The sequence below is a fragment of the Uloborus diversus genome, chromosome 2 (assembly GCF_026930045.1).
Source record: "Uloborus diversus isolate 005 chromosome 2, Udiv.v.3.1, whole genome shotgun sequence".
NCBI classification, from domain to species: domain Eukaryota; kingdom Metazoa; phylum Arthropoda; class Arachnida; order Araneae; family Uloboridae; genus Uloborus; species Uloborus diversus.
Window position 1 is genome coordinate 218,406,058 of NC_072732.1, and position 16,850 is coordinate 218,422,907.

Below are 16,850 nucleotides of genomic sequence, written 5' to 3' on the forward strand. Positions count from 1 at the left end.
CTATATAGGTGTCTTTTCGTGAAAAAGAGTGTATGTACACCCCGTCCCTTTTTTTAATGTAAAGTCTGCTTGAGTTAAGCCCTGAAAAAAATATGAATACAATGCAGCATACGATTTTTAACTACGACGACGAGAAAATTTTTCTCTCAAAACAACATAAAAAACAACCGTTGTCATGGTAATGTGAAAAATCAGAGCAATGTAAATTTTGATCAAGTTAAGCAATTCGTGTAAAGAGAAAAAAAATTCATCATCCTTCCCACGCCGGGAATTGAACCCGGGCCTCCTGGGTGAGAGCCAGGTATCCTAACCACTAGACAACGTGGGAGACACATTATTACTTGCAGTGAATAATTTTCACACAAATAACTAAACATTAAGGTTCAGCTAATCAAAAGCTGAAGTGTCTTTTTAATTTCAATTTACCCTTTCCAGTCTTCATGTATGAGGCCCTCCATCCCATTTTTGTATGACTACTACAACCGAATATTAGGCTATTTTGCACCAAATTTTAAGACCACGGGGAACATTTCTTTAATCATTCGAAGGTCAACAGAGCAATACGAAGGCGCATCAGGTTTTACAAGGAGCCAAAAATGTTTCATAATCACAAAAAAATCTACATATATTTTCGAATTTCTTGCTCTTAAATCTTGAATTCTAATTCGGTTCACAAAATTTCACCCCCATATCCGCATTCTATGAGGACGGTTTTTTCGAATTTTAGTGCTGCCATCTGTTGGTAGTAGAGAACAATAACAATGAAACTAAATTTGTCTCCTGTTGATTCGGAAATAGAACTTACAGGGGAAATTATTTTTTGAATGTGTGCCGAAGGGCCATAGATAGAGAATAGGATGCAGCATACATCCAACTTTGATTTTTTTTCTGAGCCTCTTTTATTTTCTTGTTTACTGCATCCACGTCCAGTACTTAATTTGCATTGGGGGTCAGCTCCTGTACGTCATTCCAGTTTCATAAACACTTGTACAATAGGCAAACTAGAAATTAAGCTCCAAATGAACCCTGAAAGTGCTATTCCACACTTAAGGGACAATATTTGATGAATTAATCTTTAAGGACTATCAATAAATGATGTAACACTTTTTCCCTTTCCTCTTTATCACAAAAAGTGTCACATTTCACTTCCCTTCTTCACCCCTTGTCAAATGACATTCTATGTTACATAAGCATGTTTGCATTTTAAAAAATGTGTGCTGTCACATTTCTTAGTGCCCCTTCCTCCTCCTCGTCAGAAACTCACAATTTAACGAAACCTCTTCCCCTCAACGCATGACATTAATTGCGGACGCCAGTTTACTCAATGGGGTCATTTCCAAAATTTTAGAACTATTTTTTTCTAAAAGAGCATGCTTCAAAACGTAGGATCTGACCATCTTTAAAATAATTTGTTTAAGTTTAACATTTTTAAAAAATTACATCACAAATGATGAAATGACATTTAGTGTTGCCATTCACAGAACAAAATATTTAATTCGCTTTACTCACGTGTATCGGCAACGATATGGCTGATAGCAAGCGTAAAGCGCATTTTAATTCGCTTCTTGATTATCATAACATGGAAATGCGAAAGATAGACGGCCAAAGAGCATCATTCGTGACGTCATCAAGACCACGCCTTGTTTGAAAACTGGACATTTAAAAAAAATAATTAAAAAATAACTGTTGGGAAAATAAAAGTATTTTCTGGGTCCATGTTTTTTTTTTTTTTGCTTATTCTATCAATTTCAGTGACTAAAAGCACTACTTTTGACTGAAGGAAACAACCCCATTCCGTTACAATGGGGCGTTGCAGAATTTTCAGAATGAGAGTTTTCTGGATAATCCATAGATACGGATAAACGAGAGCCGGGAAAACGAGGCTCCAATATACTTTGTATCCGGGGTTCTTCACTGTTTAGGCTCTACTCCCCTCTTTGAGCAATGATGGGAGAGCACGCATCCTACCTTATAGGAAAATAGGATTATAGGAAAATCGGAGGTAGAAACTGAAGCTGATTACTGGATGAAAATATGTATACAAGTTCGCTAGTATTTTAATAGACAAACACACAACATATTTAACACACAAATTAATTTTTCAACTTGCCTTAATTTATTATTAGAATACATGAAATCAAAGACTCAAAAAACTAAATACAAATTAATTTCAAGTAATCCAGGGTCTAAGAGAAGTTGACCTGTATCAGTCATTTCTTTCTTTATTTATTCTTTAAAAAAAATAGCGATGGGAATCCTTCGTAGATATTTTTCCGCATATTTTCAGAAAATTATTTGGGTTCAGAAAATGTAACTTTTAAACAGAAATATTTTTTAATTTCGAAACCTTTTGTTTACTTTTTTTTTTCATTCCGACATGTAAAGTTCCTACTAGAAGAAACCATAAACAATGGCTCAACTAAGTTCCAATTATTTTACTCATAAATTAGGGGGAAAAAAAGCCTTGTTCACGAAAGAAAAAAAAATAATAATAACAACTTTAATGTTTAAAAATCGAGCCAATTTAATACCGTAGTAGAAATTTTGTTAATTGAGCAAACAATGAGCTATTTTAATGATAAGTAGGAATTTAATATTAAGCTCTCTCAATTAAAATATGGCTTAATTAGTAGTTATCCTTTTAGTTCAAATGTGTGTTATAACAGTATTTAGTAAATTTGAGAATGTACTGGCAATTTGTGATTTTCGTAGAATGCGTAAGATTGATGTATTTCATCCTCCATCATTTATTTTCAATTCAGAAATAATGACATTGATAAGGTCTGTCACGGAGGTGAGGAATTTTCCATTAATATAGGCATAATGGATACATTTTTCAGGGAAATATTTCTTTCCGTCGTTACTACAATCTGTACACGTTAAGCATATGAAAATATGTTCACTTCTCATTTTAAATTAATTTACATGCTTGAACTATAAGTTCACGGAAATGAGAAGGCATAATAACCACACTTAGTTTTTAAAACGAAATCTATCTTCTTGTTTTTCGACAAAAATCTCATAGCTTCTTTATGGCTGAAAATAAACAAGGGGGCTCACTTGTATCATGGAAAATAAAATTTGATGTCATTACTGCCGCGTGTTAATGAGGGATGGCATTTTGTATTTAGGTAATGGAGGTGAGCATTTATTGTGTGACATGACTCCCTATACTACTAAAATGAACTGAAACACAATGTTAAAAAATTAAATATACTTAAACAATTAGTATTTGAAACACTTGTGAAAGGAATACTCAATAAATAAGTATATCTTTAATTAAACAAATTATTAAGCAACATAAACAGTGACACAAGGTGTGTGACATGCCACGGAGATGAGAATTCACATGTTGTGAACCAAAAATATACTAAAATAAAAATTATTATTAAAAAATTGGTGGGAGGTTTAAATAGATATATTTTTGATGAAATGAAAAAGCATTGTTTAATGAATTGTTCCTTGAAGTTTTTACTGTAAAAGGCGTGTGACAGAAAAGTTACACTTTTTGAAAAATGCCCCTTTTAATTTTAAAAGCGAATGATTACTCTTCAAATAGTATATAGTATTTTACGTAAGAATATCTAATGCCGAGGATATCTAAACGAATCCATTTAGAATTTATTTTTCATTTTCATTTGTCTGCTATGAAACCAATATGATATTTTTTTGCAACAATTTTATCACAATATTTTTAATCAATATTGCAATTGCATACATTTCTCACTTCTTAGATATTTTTTTTTCTTGGTGATTTCTGCAGTTAATAAGTCGTAACTTTTAAAATTGTGTGAAATATTATAGATCCTTCCGTATAATATTTAGCAAGAATAAAAAATGTGAAAATATAGACTGAAAGTTATGCAGAATTTTAACATTTAGATACACAGTTATTAGTTATAGAACATAAAAATTCGAAGAAAAAAAAATGTTTTAGAACCTGGTTTTAATATTTGATAGTATAAACTTTAATTTGACAGAAAAAAATCAATCATAATGTAATATTTATTATTAGTGGACCCGCACGACTTTGCCCGTAATAGCAAAATTAAAAGGCCTTTTGGTTCGCCTGTATATTTACGAATAATGTATTGTGAATTTTCTCGCCTGGCTTGTACCAATGTTACGGTTCTACGCTATGATAATTTCATAATTTACTCGTCCATCTTATGATAATTTTGATCTTAAAATTGGAAAAGAAAAGGAACCACATCGAATTTTTGAAGAATCGCTTCGAGGTGCACACTCCCATGCTACAAACTAACTTTATGCCAAATTTCATGAAAATCGGCCGAACGGTCTAGGCGCTATGCGCATCACAGAGATCCTGACAGACGGAGAGAGATCCGGACAGACAGAGAGAGATCCGGACAAACAGAGATCCTGAAAGACAGAGAGAGATCCGGACAGACAGACTTTCAGCTTTATTATTAGTAAAGATTTTGAATTTTGCTGATTTTTTCGTGAAGGAGTGTGAAATAATAATCACGAATGCGAAGAATTTCGTGATATGTTTTTAGGTGCTGCCATTTATGTGAGAGCAGCATTTTAACCTTTAAAAAAGATGAATTTAGAAGAGGGAGAGAGAGAGAGAAGTGATAGTTTTTGCAAAATTACAATTTTTAGAAAAAAGTAATCAAGTACAGAACATAGAAATTCGAATAAAAAGGGAGGTTCGGGAACAAAATGTAATCCTTTCTATCATTTCAATTTGATAGAACAAAACTCAATTTTTGTTTTATAAACAAAAGTTAAATATTTGGTTGGATTATTTATATGAATCGGGGGAAAATATATTCAGGAAGCAACATCACTTCACTTTTACCTCTCACCTGGCTTTTAACTCTGTTAACGGTACGGTTGTGTTGTATTTGCATTTTTTAGAACACGCATTCTGTTTTGAAATAATTTTAAGCTGTTTTATTTTCAAGTTTAATATGAGAGTAAAAAATTTAATGATTCAAAGAGTAGATCTAAAGATTACTGGGGAATTTTTTTTTTTTTTTTAAAGATCAAAGCAAACCTAACGAATTGTTTGCAATCAGTTTTTGGTGGCGCCATCTATGTCAAAGTATATTAAATCTTTATGAAAATATTCCAATGTACCACTTCTAGTCCTAACTATCATTCTTATTTTTCAGAATTAAAACCACCAGATTGGAAAGGAATTAAATCCACCAGCTAAGAATTTTTTTTTACACAATTTGATTTTATCCGTAGACTATAATGCTAAGTTTTTTAGACTTGTTCAAAATTTGATGCAAAATTACTGAAAATGAAGGAAGAAAGATAGGTATATGAAGTATATTTGTAATATGTCAAAAAAAAAGTTAAATCTTTCACGTTTCAGGATTGATTGATTTTCAGGGTAAAAGAACCATAATCATATGTGAGCTTCAAGATTTCACCAGAAAGATTAAAATTTAAAAATCCCTTTGCCTTAGCCCAATCGTTCAAAAAAAAAAAAAAATAATAATAATAATAATAATAATAATAATAATAATAATTTGAATTTTGACATCTTGAATTCAAATTATGTTTTTCGCAATCACGAGTGTGTGTATGTAGGAGTGTGTGTTTGTGTGTGTGGGGTATGTGTGTTTGTGTGTAGGGGGTATGTGTATGTGTGTGTAGGCATGTGTGTTTGTATATGTGTGCTGGCATAAGTGTGTGGGTAGTTGTGTGTATGAATGTGTGTGCGTGGGGGCGGTGTATGTGTGTGTAGGCATATGTGTTTGTGTCTGTGTGCAGGTATGAATGTGTGGGTAATTGTGTGTGTGTGTAAGTGTCTGTATGTATGCGTGTGTGTATGTGTTTGTGTATGTGTGTGTAGGTGTATGTATGTGTATGTGTTTTTTGTGTATATGTGTGTGTGTAGTTGTGTATGTATGCGCGTGTGTGTAGGACATGGATGCAACCTGGCGACGGCTTTCGCTATAGGAGCAGCATCGTGAGGAGCCGGTCGACGGTGATGGTGCGGAGGGTGGCGGCGAGAAAATAAAATGATAGCACATTAAAACAGTCAAATGAAAGCAATAAGCTATCGTGACTGCTCAAAAAAAAAAAAAAAAAAAGGAGAATATTGAGCTTCATCGTTTTTAAGAACAATTTCTACAATCTGGATGAATTTCGGTATTACGCTTGATGAAATTCTGCTTTGCCGGGGTTTGGATGGAGTTTTCTACATTTCCGTCTTGTGTCTATTCGATGCTTGGAATGCTGTTTTCATTTTTGCGATGAAATTTCAGATGTCGTCGAATAGAACAATACTACCTTTCGACATCCGCCCTCAACTGCTGCTTCGTGGCCTGCAATGTCTTTATATCCTGGGATGCAGCCGGAAATTACTTCAAAACTAAGGGGCTCCGCACCCTGCTCGTTTCTGTCGTCGACCCCAATTTTACTTTGACAGTTGACAATTTTACTGTTTTTTTTCCTCCTGGATGCCCGGCCCCTGAATGCTTAGAGGGGTGAAACAGGGTGGAATGGCTTCCCCTGGATGTCCTGCCTACAACAGTATTAGTACTGACCTGGTAGGCATTACCAATCTGGAGAAGATAGGGTTACAGACACATACACACATACACAGACGCGCTCAGAAAATAATTGTATAGATCCTTTTCAATAATGTGTAGTACCTTTACTAAAAATAAAGCCGATTTTGTTCTTTTTCTATTCCGATTTCAAGAACATTTTACCGAGCAAATTATCATAACATGGACAAGTAAACTACGAAATTATCATAACGTGGAACCGTAACATGGGCGAGGAAATTAACATAGCATATAGGCGAGAAATTCATCATACATTGTTTATAAATATACTGGCAAACCAAATGACCCTTTAATTTTCAACTACGGGCAAAGCCGTGCAGGTTTCGCTAGTAATAAATATGAGTGGTGATCATAGGACGACTATCGTTGCTACTGATCGTGGCAGTTTCTACCAAACTTTCTGGAGTCCGAATGTATCATTCACTCATGTTATTGCGCTGCTAATTGTGTAGCTCTGTGAAGATGATTTTTGTATCGGAAGTGAAATCGAGAAACTAAAGATTGATGATTATTATTGCGAAGCCAGCAACTGATCGCTTGACTAAGATGTTCCTTCATCGTATTTTTTGAGCAATCACGATTGCTTATTTCTTTCATTTGACTGTTTTTGATGTCCTATCATTTTTCCCACCGCCACCCTCCACAGCATCACCGTCGACCGGCTCCTCACGATGCTGCACTTCTAGCGAAAACTGTCTCCAGGTTGCGTCAATATCCTACACTTACATGCATACATACACGCACCTACACACATATACATATATACACCTACACACATACACAAACACATACACACACAAACACACACACACACTCACATACACACAACTACTCACACACTCATGCCTGCACACAGACACAAACACATATGCCTACACACACACATTCACATACCCCCACACATACATACACACAACTACCCACACACTCATGCCTGCACACAGACACAAACACACATGCCTACACACACACATACCCTCCACACACAAAGACACACGCCTACATAGACACACACACACTCGTGGTTGCGAAAAACATAATTTGAATTCAAGATGACAAAATTCAAATTATTATTATTTTTTTTTTGTTTATTATGATTCTAAATATGCTAGTAAACTAAGTTTACAAGCAGTGCCTTTGACACGATACTGAAAGCTTAGTTTACCAACCAATTTTCAAAGTCATAGAGCGTAGAATTATTTGTTTCGCTCCAATAGCTCAATAAGTTCTATCGCATTGTGCGTTTGGAAATAACAGGCTGGTCCCGAATGAAAGGGAAGGGTTTATCCAGCTCAGCATGGAAGGAGGGAGAGGGGTGCAGGCTCGTCACTTTGGGTAATCGTGGGACCGGTCAATGGGGTCGTTATTTATAAAATTTTAAAAGTATTTTTTTTTCTAAAAGAACATGCTTCAAAATATAGGATCTGACCATTTTTTAAATAATTTTTTAAAGTTTAATATTTTTTAAAAATTACTTTAATCGGTGCGCTTTCATTGTTTACGCTTCTGCAGATGACATCACAAATGATGAAATGTTATTCACTAGAGCCGCTATATAGATAGGCCGACGCATCAGCTTAAGTTTAGCCATTTTGGATCGGATTTTTCATTGTTGCACTGCTTGGGTTACCACAGTAAAGCTTCGGATTTCGCCAAATTTGCAGAAAATAATATTTTATTTCATAAACAATTCATGTGCTGCTAATAATAGCTTACAGTGAACAATCATCAACGCGATAACTCGCCAGAAAAGACAACCACTCAAACACGCGCTCCGATCCAAAAAGGCTGATCTTAAGCTGATGCGTCGGCTAGTATATACAGGGTCCTTATCATTCACCGTTGCATTTCACAGAGCAAAATATTTAATTCGCATCTTTACGCACGTGGATTGGCAACGATAGGGTTGATAGCAAGCGCAGAGTGCAACATTTACTTCGCTTCTTGATTAACATAACGTGGAAACGCGGTAGAAAGATGCGCTAAAGTGCATCATTTGTGACGTCATCAAGACCGCGCCTTGTTTGAAACATCGGACGTTTTAAAAAATTAATTCAAAAATAACTGTTGGGAAAATGAAAGTAATTTCAGAGTCAGTGTTATTTTTCTTGCTTATTCTATCAATTTCAGTGACTAAAAGCAGTACTTTTGACTGAAGGAAACAACCCCCATTCCTTCTCGATTTTGGAAATAATATAATGTTGTACTTAAAATACACCACCAGCTCAGTTATTCCATCCGAGGACTGCAGTTTCGTGCTTTTTACCACTCATCAGCCCGGAATAGGAATCACATGAGCTGGAAGTGAAAAACCTCTTAAGGGAGCCAAAAGAGCCAAACAAACTGGTAGCTAATGTTGAATTAGCACACCAGATGAGTGACCGCAACAATGGTGCGGTTTTAAATCAAAGATTTATGGCAAAGCATCAATGTTTGAGGTAATGGTAACTTACTATAAAATATAATGTTTTGTATGGTGTTTTGTTATTTTTATGAATGAAATGCATTGAGTACATACACTTTTGCTCCCCTCCCCCCAGACAACTTTTGAAATCACTGCTCAACTGTAGGCATTTAAATTTAAGCTTTTTCATGCTGTTTGGGGGGGGGGGGGTAGAGCAAGAGTGTTGTGTGTAGCATTTTTGGCAAAAGAAAGAACACTTTTGTGGGGAGTTTGTGGAAAATGCAGTGGCGTACTTAGAATGGGTAACACCCGTGTCGGTTATTTGTGGCGTCACCCCGTCCCCAACAAACGCAAAAAAAAAAAAAAAAAAATAATTTGAATTTTGTCATTTTGAATTCAAATTATGTTTTTCGAAATCACGAGTGTGTGTATGTAGGCATGTGTGTTTGTGTGTGGGGGGTATGTGAGTTTGTGTGTAGAGGGTATGTGTATGTGTGTGTAGGCATGTGTGTTTGCGTCTGTGTGCCGGCATAAGTGTGTGGGTAGTTGTGTGTATGAATGTGTGTGTGTGGGGTATGTGTGTAGGCATACGTGTTTGTGTCTGTGTGCAGACATGAATGTGTGGGTAGTTGCGTGTATGTGTATGTTTTTGCGTGTGTGTATGCGTGTGTATGTTTTTGCGTGTGTGTATGTGCAGGTGTCTGTATGCATGCATGAATGTGTGAGTAGTTGTGTGTATGTATGTGTGTATGTTTTTGTGTTTGTGTATGTGTAGGTGTCTGTATTTAGGTGTATGTATCTATGCGTGTGTGTGTGTAGGTGTCTGTATTTAGGTGTATGTATCTATGCGTGTGTGTGTGTAGGTGTATGTGTGTAGGTGTGAGTATGTGTTTTTGTGTCTGTGTAGGTGTCTGTATGTATGCGTATGTGTATGTGTTTGTGTGTAGGTGTATGTGTATGTGTGCGTGTGTGTGTGTAGTTGTGTGTGTAGGTGTATGTGTATGTGTGCGTGTGTGTGTGTGTAGTTGTGTATGTCTATGTATGCGTGTAAGTGTAGGATATTGACGCAACCTGGAGATGGTTTTCACTCGAGGAGCAGCATCGTGAGGAGCCGGTCAACGGTGATGGTGCGGAGGGTGGCGCTGGGAAAATAAAATGATAGCACGCCAAAAACAGTCAAATGAGAGCAATAAGCAATCGTGATTGCTCAAAAAAAAAACGTTCTATGTATATGTTACCGTTAAAGTATATAATGCAGTTGTTTTATAGAATACCTAGTTATTCCATGAAATAACTGATCGCGTCCGTTAAAGTGTGTAATGCGTTACTAGTTTGACTCTTTAACTAGTTATTCTATGAAATAACTAGGTGTTCTATAAATTAACTAATAAGAGACAGTTAAAGTGTAAAATAAACAATTTATCCAAAATGAAATAACTATATATATATAAGTATTCTATAAATAAAGTAATGATAGACAATTAAAATGAAAAAGAAGCAATTTATCTAATTTATGCAGCGTATAAATGGTATTTATGGAAACGTACCATAAAATCATTTGTTACAACAAGGATTACTAAAATGACATTTGGAATTATAAAGAACATTATTTCTAAAACAAAAGCATTTTTTGTTGACACACTGGGTTGACACCTATAGCCTGGAATAGTTCATAAATGCAGTAGGGGTGGAAGGGAAATGTATTTGTCGTGCAAGATATATGATGTAGATTATTTTACACTTTAACGGGTTGCAGATCGTTATTCTATGAAATAACTAGTTAAACCATGAAATACAAGAGATTTCTACACTTTAACGGGTACGATCAGTTATTCCATGAAATCACTAGGTATTCTATAAAACAACGGATCTCATACTTTATCGGTAACATATACACAAAAACATGAAATTCTTGCAATTTTCAGAAACAACTGCATTTATGTTATAAATTTTAAGTTGGCTAATGTACAAAAGACAAATAAAAACGATGAACGCTTTTTCAATAACTTGCCCTAGACGCATATGTTCAGAAGATGTTCAGGGGAGCTCCCACGTTAATTCTTCGCAATTGAAACTTTGAAAACGCAAAATGCTATCTCCAAGTATGTTAGGTTAAAACAAGCTTGCAATTAAACTTGTTGGGTGACGGCTGGGGCTGACCGCCCCCTCCCCCGTAGCGACGCCACTGTGAAAAGAAAGTATTTTTGCCGCTATATTATCTTGCGTTACCTTCATAATGGTGTTGCAGTATTAACCTAACTAAACCCTTTTCACTCCCTCCCTCCCCGCCCCCTTAATGAACTCCCAAAAAAGAAATATGAGGCAGTGGGAAGCAAAGGGATGTAAGTGGAAAAATTAAAAATTTGGAGATAACCAGTACACATGTAAAGCATTGGTTTCCTAGAAGCGAACACGCTTAGCGTCGGCGTCGTTCCTCGCCGAGGCGAAAACTTGATTCTTCTGCTCATGCGCGCCCGAGCCAATTCGGCGTTCTGAGTGGTCACGTCGGAATCCACTTGACTTTGATTTCAGCGTTACGTCGATGAGCGACGTCGAAGATCGGCGATTCGCTTCTAGGAAACCAAGGCTTTAGGTGAACATATCCTCTATCTTGGGGCAAGAGATGGTACTAGTAGCCTTTGTAGCTGCTGCTATTGGGGAAAAAATTCCACTGAAGCCTACCAAGGATGTTATCTTTAAAGTCGTTTTACTCAAAACAGGAAAATGTCCACTTGCATTCCTTTGCTTCTCACTGCTTCATATACACTTTCAAAATCAGCTACGAAGTTACTACACCTGAACTCATCGGTGAATTATAAGGAATTGCTAAAAAATGAACCACTATATATAATCAAACATTTTTTTTTATAATTTTAAATAATTTTTACATTGGATATGGTTGCAACTGCCTTCCTTTGCTCCCCACTGGATATGCCCATAGGCACAAGAACACGTAGTCCTGTATGGAAAGTAAGGAATACTTTGAGATGCATACTTGGACTACGTCATTCCCTAGTTTGTTAAATTTAACATTGTTGAATATGTACAAAGGGATAGAGTATTTCCTTAAACAAGATTGCCATCCGAGCCACCCTCTCACCTACTCTGAGATGCAACAGATGATTGGTAGTATGTTACATTTTAAAATAAAAATCTAAGACAGTTGAAGTTGTGTTTTGAAGAGAAGAAGAGCCTCCGTGACATAAAATATGGAGGCTGTTGAAAAGTAAAAATCTTGTGTGGATGCACGACGCCTGATAATGAACGGGCAAAAGTAAAATCAATTAAAATTTGTTTCAATCCAAAAGTTCTTACCAGCAAATTTTTTTTTGAATAACTGAAGCAAATACATGAATAACATGTCAATTAACTGCAATCGGGAAAAAAAAAAAAAAAAAAAAAATTGGAATTTTGACATTTTGAATTCAAATTATGTTTTCCGCAATCACGAGTGTGTGTGTGTATATGTAGGCGTGTGTGTTTGTGTGTGAGAAGGATATGTGTGTTTGTTTGTAGTGGATATGTGTATGTGTGTGTAGGCATGTGTGTTTGTGTGTAGTGGGTATGTGTATGTGTGTGTAGGCATGTGTGTTTGTGTGTAGTGGGTATGTGTTTGTGTGTGTAGGCATGTGTGTTTGTGTGTAGTGGGTATGTGTATGTGTGTAGGCATGTGTGTTTGTGTCTGTGTGTGCAGGCATGTGTGTTTGTGTCTGTGTGCAGGCATGAATGTGTGGGTAGTTGTGTGTATGTGAGTGTGTATGTGTAGGTGTCTGTATGTGTGCAGGCATGAATGTGTGGGTAGTTGTGTGTATGTGAGTGTGTATGTGTAGGTGTCTGTATGTATGCGTTTGTGTGTGTGTTTGTGTGTGCATGTGTTTTTGTGTGCGTTTGTGTGTGCATGTGTGTATGTGTTTGTGTGTGTGTATGTGTGTGCGTGTGTGCATGCGTGTGTAGTTGTGTATGTATACGCGTGTGTGTAGGATATGGATGCAACCTGGAGACGGTTTTCGCTAGAGGAGCAGCATCGTGAGGAGTCGGTCGACGGTGATGCTGCAGAGGGTGGCGGGGAGAAAATAAAATCATAGGACATCAAAAAAAAAACAGTCAAATAAAAGCAATAAGCAATCGTGATTGCTCAAAAAAGAATAAATTGAGAAATAAATAAAATTAAAATAATTCATAATATGATGCGTGTAATCATGTACACGCATTAGAAATATTATAAACGAGGAGAACAGGTAGGTAACGTAGAAGTTAAGGAACTTGATCGTTTTTTACATTTCCTACTTGGTTGCGACTCCATGCAGTGAAGATGGTTTTACAGAGATTGTAGAGGAATATTGCCAAATTGCTACTGGATTTGCTTCTTGCTTTTGGTGACAAATTTCACGAGATATTACCGAGTTGTCGATTTTTCGTTTATATTCCGCTTCTTTTCTTCCGTTTTGTTTTAAAATATTTCTTTTATTACGCCACAAAAAGAATAACTTTGAAAATAAATTAATGCATTAATTAAAATGAAAATAAAAATTAATAAATTAAGTAAAAATAATATGAATAAAAATATTTAAGAAATAAATGTAAAATAAGATAAACTATTTTAACAAAAGTTGCAATTTTATTAAGTTTCAGACTAGAGCTTGTTTCCTAAGTTTTTATATTCACTTACGAATTGAGTCGCACTATGCTTGTGAACCCTCGCTAGTGTGTTAAACTAATTTTAGCTACCAGTGCGAAGGTAACCTCAACTTCAATGAGAGGATATGTGTCTCCAGCTCTGTTATGGATATTCCAGATTGATGAGTCCAAAACAAAGCGTAAACTACTGACTCTGAATTAAGCAGTCGGACTGTCTGTATACGCGTTCTCCTTTTAATTCAATTCAGATTTCAGCCAAGAGAGGAAAAAAAAAAACATTTAACAAAACGTCAAGAAAAAAAATAAACAATTAGCAGAAACATCAGTCTCTCATGCCCTGACTATTTGAAACTCCTTGATTGAATAAATGGAAGTAAGGCTACGAGAAAACAGTCAGAACAGCTCCCACCACCCCAAAAGGAAGAACATTAAGGCTAGTTTACAGAAAAGAGGAAACCAAGAATGAATTCAAAATCGCTGCTTTTACAGCTTTATTGCTGTTGGACGTGAAAGAAGCAATTAAAACTGATTATAGCACGCAACATTGTAGTAAAGATTGATGCACTAGAAAAAAAATAAATAAATAAAAAATTAATTTGAATTTTGTCATCTTGAATTTAAATTATGTTTTTCGCAATCACGAGTGTGTGTGAGTGTATGTAAGCGTGTGTGTTTGTGTGTGGGGGTATGTGTATGTGTGTGCAGGCATGTGTGTTTGTGTCTGTGTGCAGGCATGAGTGTGTGGGTAGTTGTGTGTATGAATGTTTGTGTGCGTGGGAGCGGGGTATGTGTATGTGTGTGTAGGCATATGTGCTTGTGTCTGTGTGCAGGCATGAATGTGTGTGGGTAGTTGCGTGTATGTGTTTGTGCGTATGTGTGTAGGTGTATGTGTGTATATGTGTTTGTGTGTGTATGAGTGTGCGTGTGTGTAGTTGTGTATGTATGCGTTTGTGTGTGTGGGCAAGTGACACAACCTGGAGACGGATTTCGCTAGAGGAGTAGCATCGTGATTAGCCGGTCGACGGTGATGCTGCAGAGGGTGCTGGCGAGAAAATAAAGTGATAGGAATTAAAAGCAGTCAAATGAAAGCAATAAGCAATCGTGATTGCTCAATAAAAATGATCCTGAAATACTCAGAAACGTTTTTGGGAATTTCATGAACCACAGCTGCACAACCTATTAAGAAGTATTTTTGAAAAATACAGAAAGTGGATTCAAGAATACTCAAAAACGTTTTTGAAAATTGCAGAAAAAGGTTTCCAAAATATATTCTGGAAATGTTTTTGAAAATTTCATGAACCGTAGCTGCCCCATATAATCAGAATTTCTGGATTTTTTTTAGAGTAAAAGTGAAAAATAAGAAGTATGTCAAAGTTCAAAACATCAATAACGAACGCTTAAAAAAATGCTACTTTAACTTAAAATATTAGTGTTATAGATACGTATAAACGTTTTAAACCTCCCCTATCCTTTTTTTTTTCAAACAAATTTCTACTATTGATTCTTTTCAGAAATTTGAGCAGTGTATTCAACTATTTTGGTCGATAGGAGTTAGGACCATTTACGTTAGATAACAAATTTGTTTTTCTACTAATCTCTACATAGTATAAAATGAAGTGTCCAAAAAGCGTCTGTGTGTTTGAACTCGCAAAACTCGAGAACTACCCGGCCAATTTCGCTGAAAATTTCACAATTTGTTCCTTTAAGTCCTGAGAAGGTTTGCAGACCAGTTCGAAAACAATCGATGAATAGTTCTTTTTTTATTCCAATTTAGGCCCAATTTTCACATAAATGCCCGAATATGGGGGTGAAAAATTACTCACAATTAGTAATATTATATATCGTTGGAAAGGGAAGAATTTTCCGCGTTCTACGCAATTTATTCCAACGCTCTAACTTAATTGCGGCGGGAGTTATTTACGTTTTTAGCTCGAATTTGTTTAGGCTTAGCTGAAACTTAGGCACTACTTTCTTCATTGAATTTATCAATAAAAAGTGAAGGAATTGTCCACAGTTTTCTTTTTGACACCATTGAAAAAAGCTACCTTTTTAACTCCAGATCTAACTCGACCTATGGTCGGAAGTTTAACCCTCTATCTCCATTAGAAAAAAAGTTACAAGCGAATTAAATGAAGTTCAAAAATCTGTTCTCTATTCAAGTTTTTAACCATTTTATTTTGCGTTTCCACGGTAACGCTTTTTAAATCCATCTTTCTCATTTTATTTTAATTTCTTAAAAGTATTTTAATATCTGTCGTCATTGTTTGGAGGAGAAATTTTGCATGATGATTTTTTTTTTCTTTTATTTATCCCTGATTGTTGAATATACGTCACTTGACACAATTTTTGCTTTCAAAATAGGCCGGGCAAAGCCGGGCAATGCAGCTAGTAAGTAATATATATTTTCACGGTTTCTAGCAAGATAATCATGATTTATTTCTTGTATTTCGACTATTTCTAAATTAAAATCATTTATCAACCGCGTTTATGTTATGTAATGTAGCCTTATAACTATGCGCGTTTTTTTTCTCTCCAAGCAATAACAATTACTTATTGGGTACACTAGACCCAGGGTTCGTACTCAATTTCAGAAATAAAATGAGGGATTTTTGGAGAGTTTTGTAGGAGTAAAATGAGATTTTGAAGGAGTACTAATGGGCTGTCCTTAAATGGTGTTGCACTTTTATTCATCGTATTTGACCCCCTTCCCCTTTGTCACAAAATGTCACACTTCACCTCACTATTCCTCGTCACATGTCCTAACATAGTGTTGTAACAACTGTGTGATGTCACTTTTTGTCCCCCTCTCTCTTCCCCCTTGTCACAATTTCATGAACCCGGCTCCCCCTCAAGTTATGACATCAAACATGGATGACCCTCTTTACATTGTCCGAACTGCGATTTACTAAACAATTGTTTTCTCTAACACAATTATTTAATATAGTACATCTACTTATGTATTTTTAAATATTTAAATAATAATTAGACAAACTGACTTTTGCTGCTGAGAGTGTGGTGGAGGGAAAAGCAATAGTTAACTTGAAAAAATAGCTAAGCACCATTTAAGCATGTTTTACTTCACTTATGAAATGTCTTAGTCATCCAATAATACTTTCACCTTCAACTTTTATGACTCCTATGCTCAATTTGTAAATCACATCTTTAGGAAAAAAATAAATATACGAAATTACTAGATGAAAATCGTCAATATACCTTTGCCCTAGTGACGATGTTAAGTTGTCGATCGAAGTATT

The 16,850-nt window shown here is 35.7% G+C and overlaps 1 non-coding gene across 1 annotated transcript; it reads right to left on the bottom strand.

Moving 5' to 3' along the window:
* Positions 1-256: 256 nt before the first annotated feature.
* Positions 257-328, bottom strand: Trnae-cuc (transfer RNA glutamic acid (anticodon CUC)). The gene has a single exon. It is a non-coding gene; the product is annotated as a tRNA-Glu (tRNA).
* Positions 329-16,850: the final 16,522 nt, after the last annotated feature.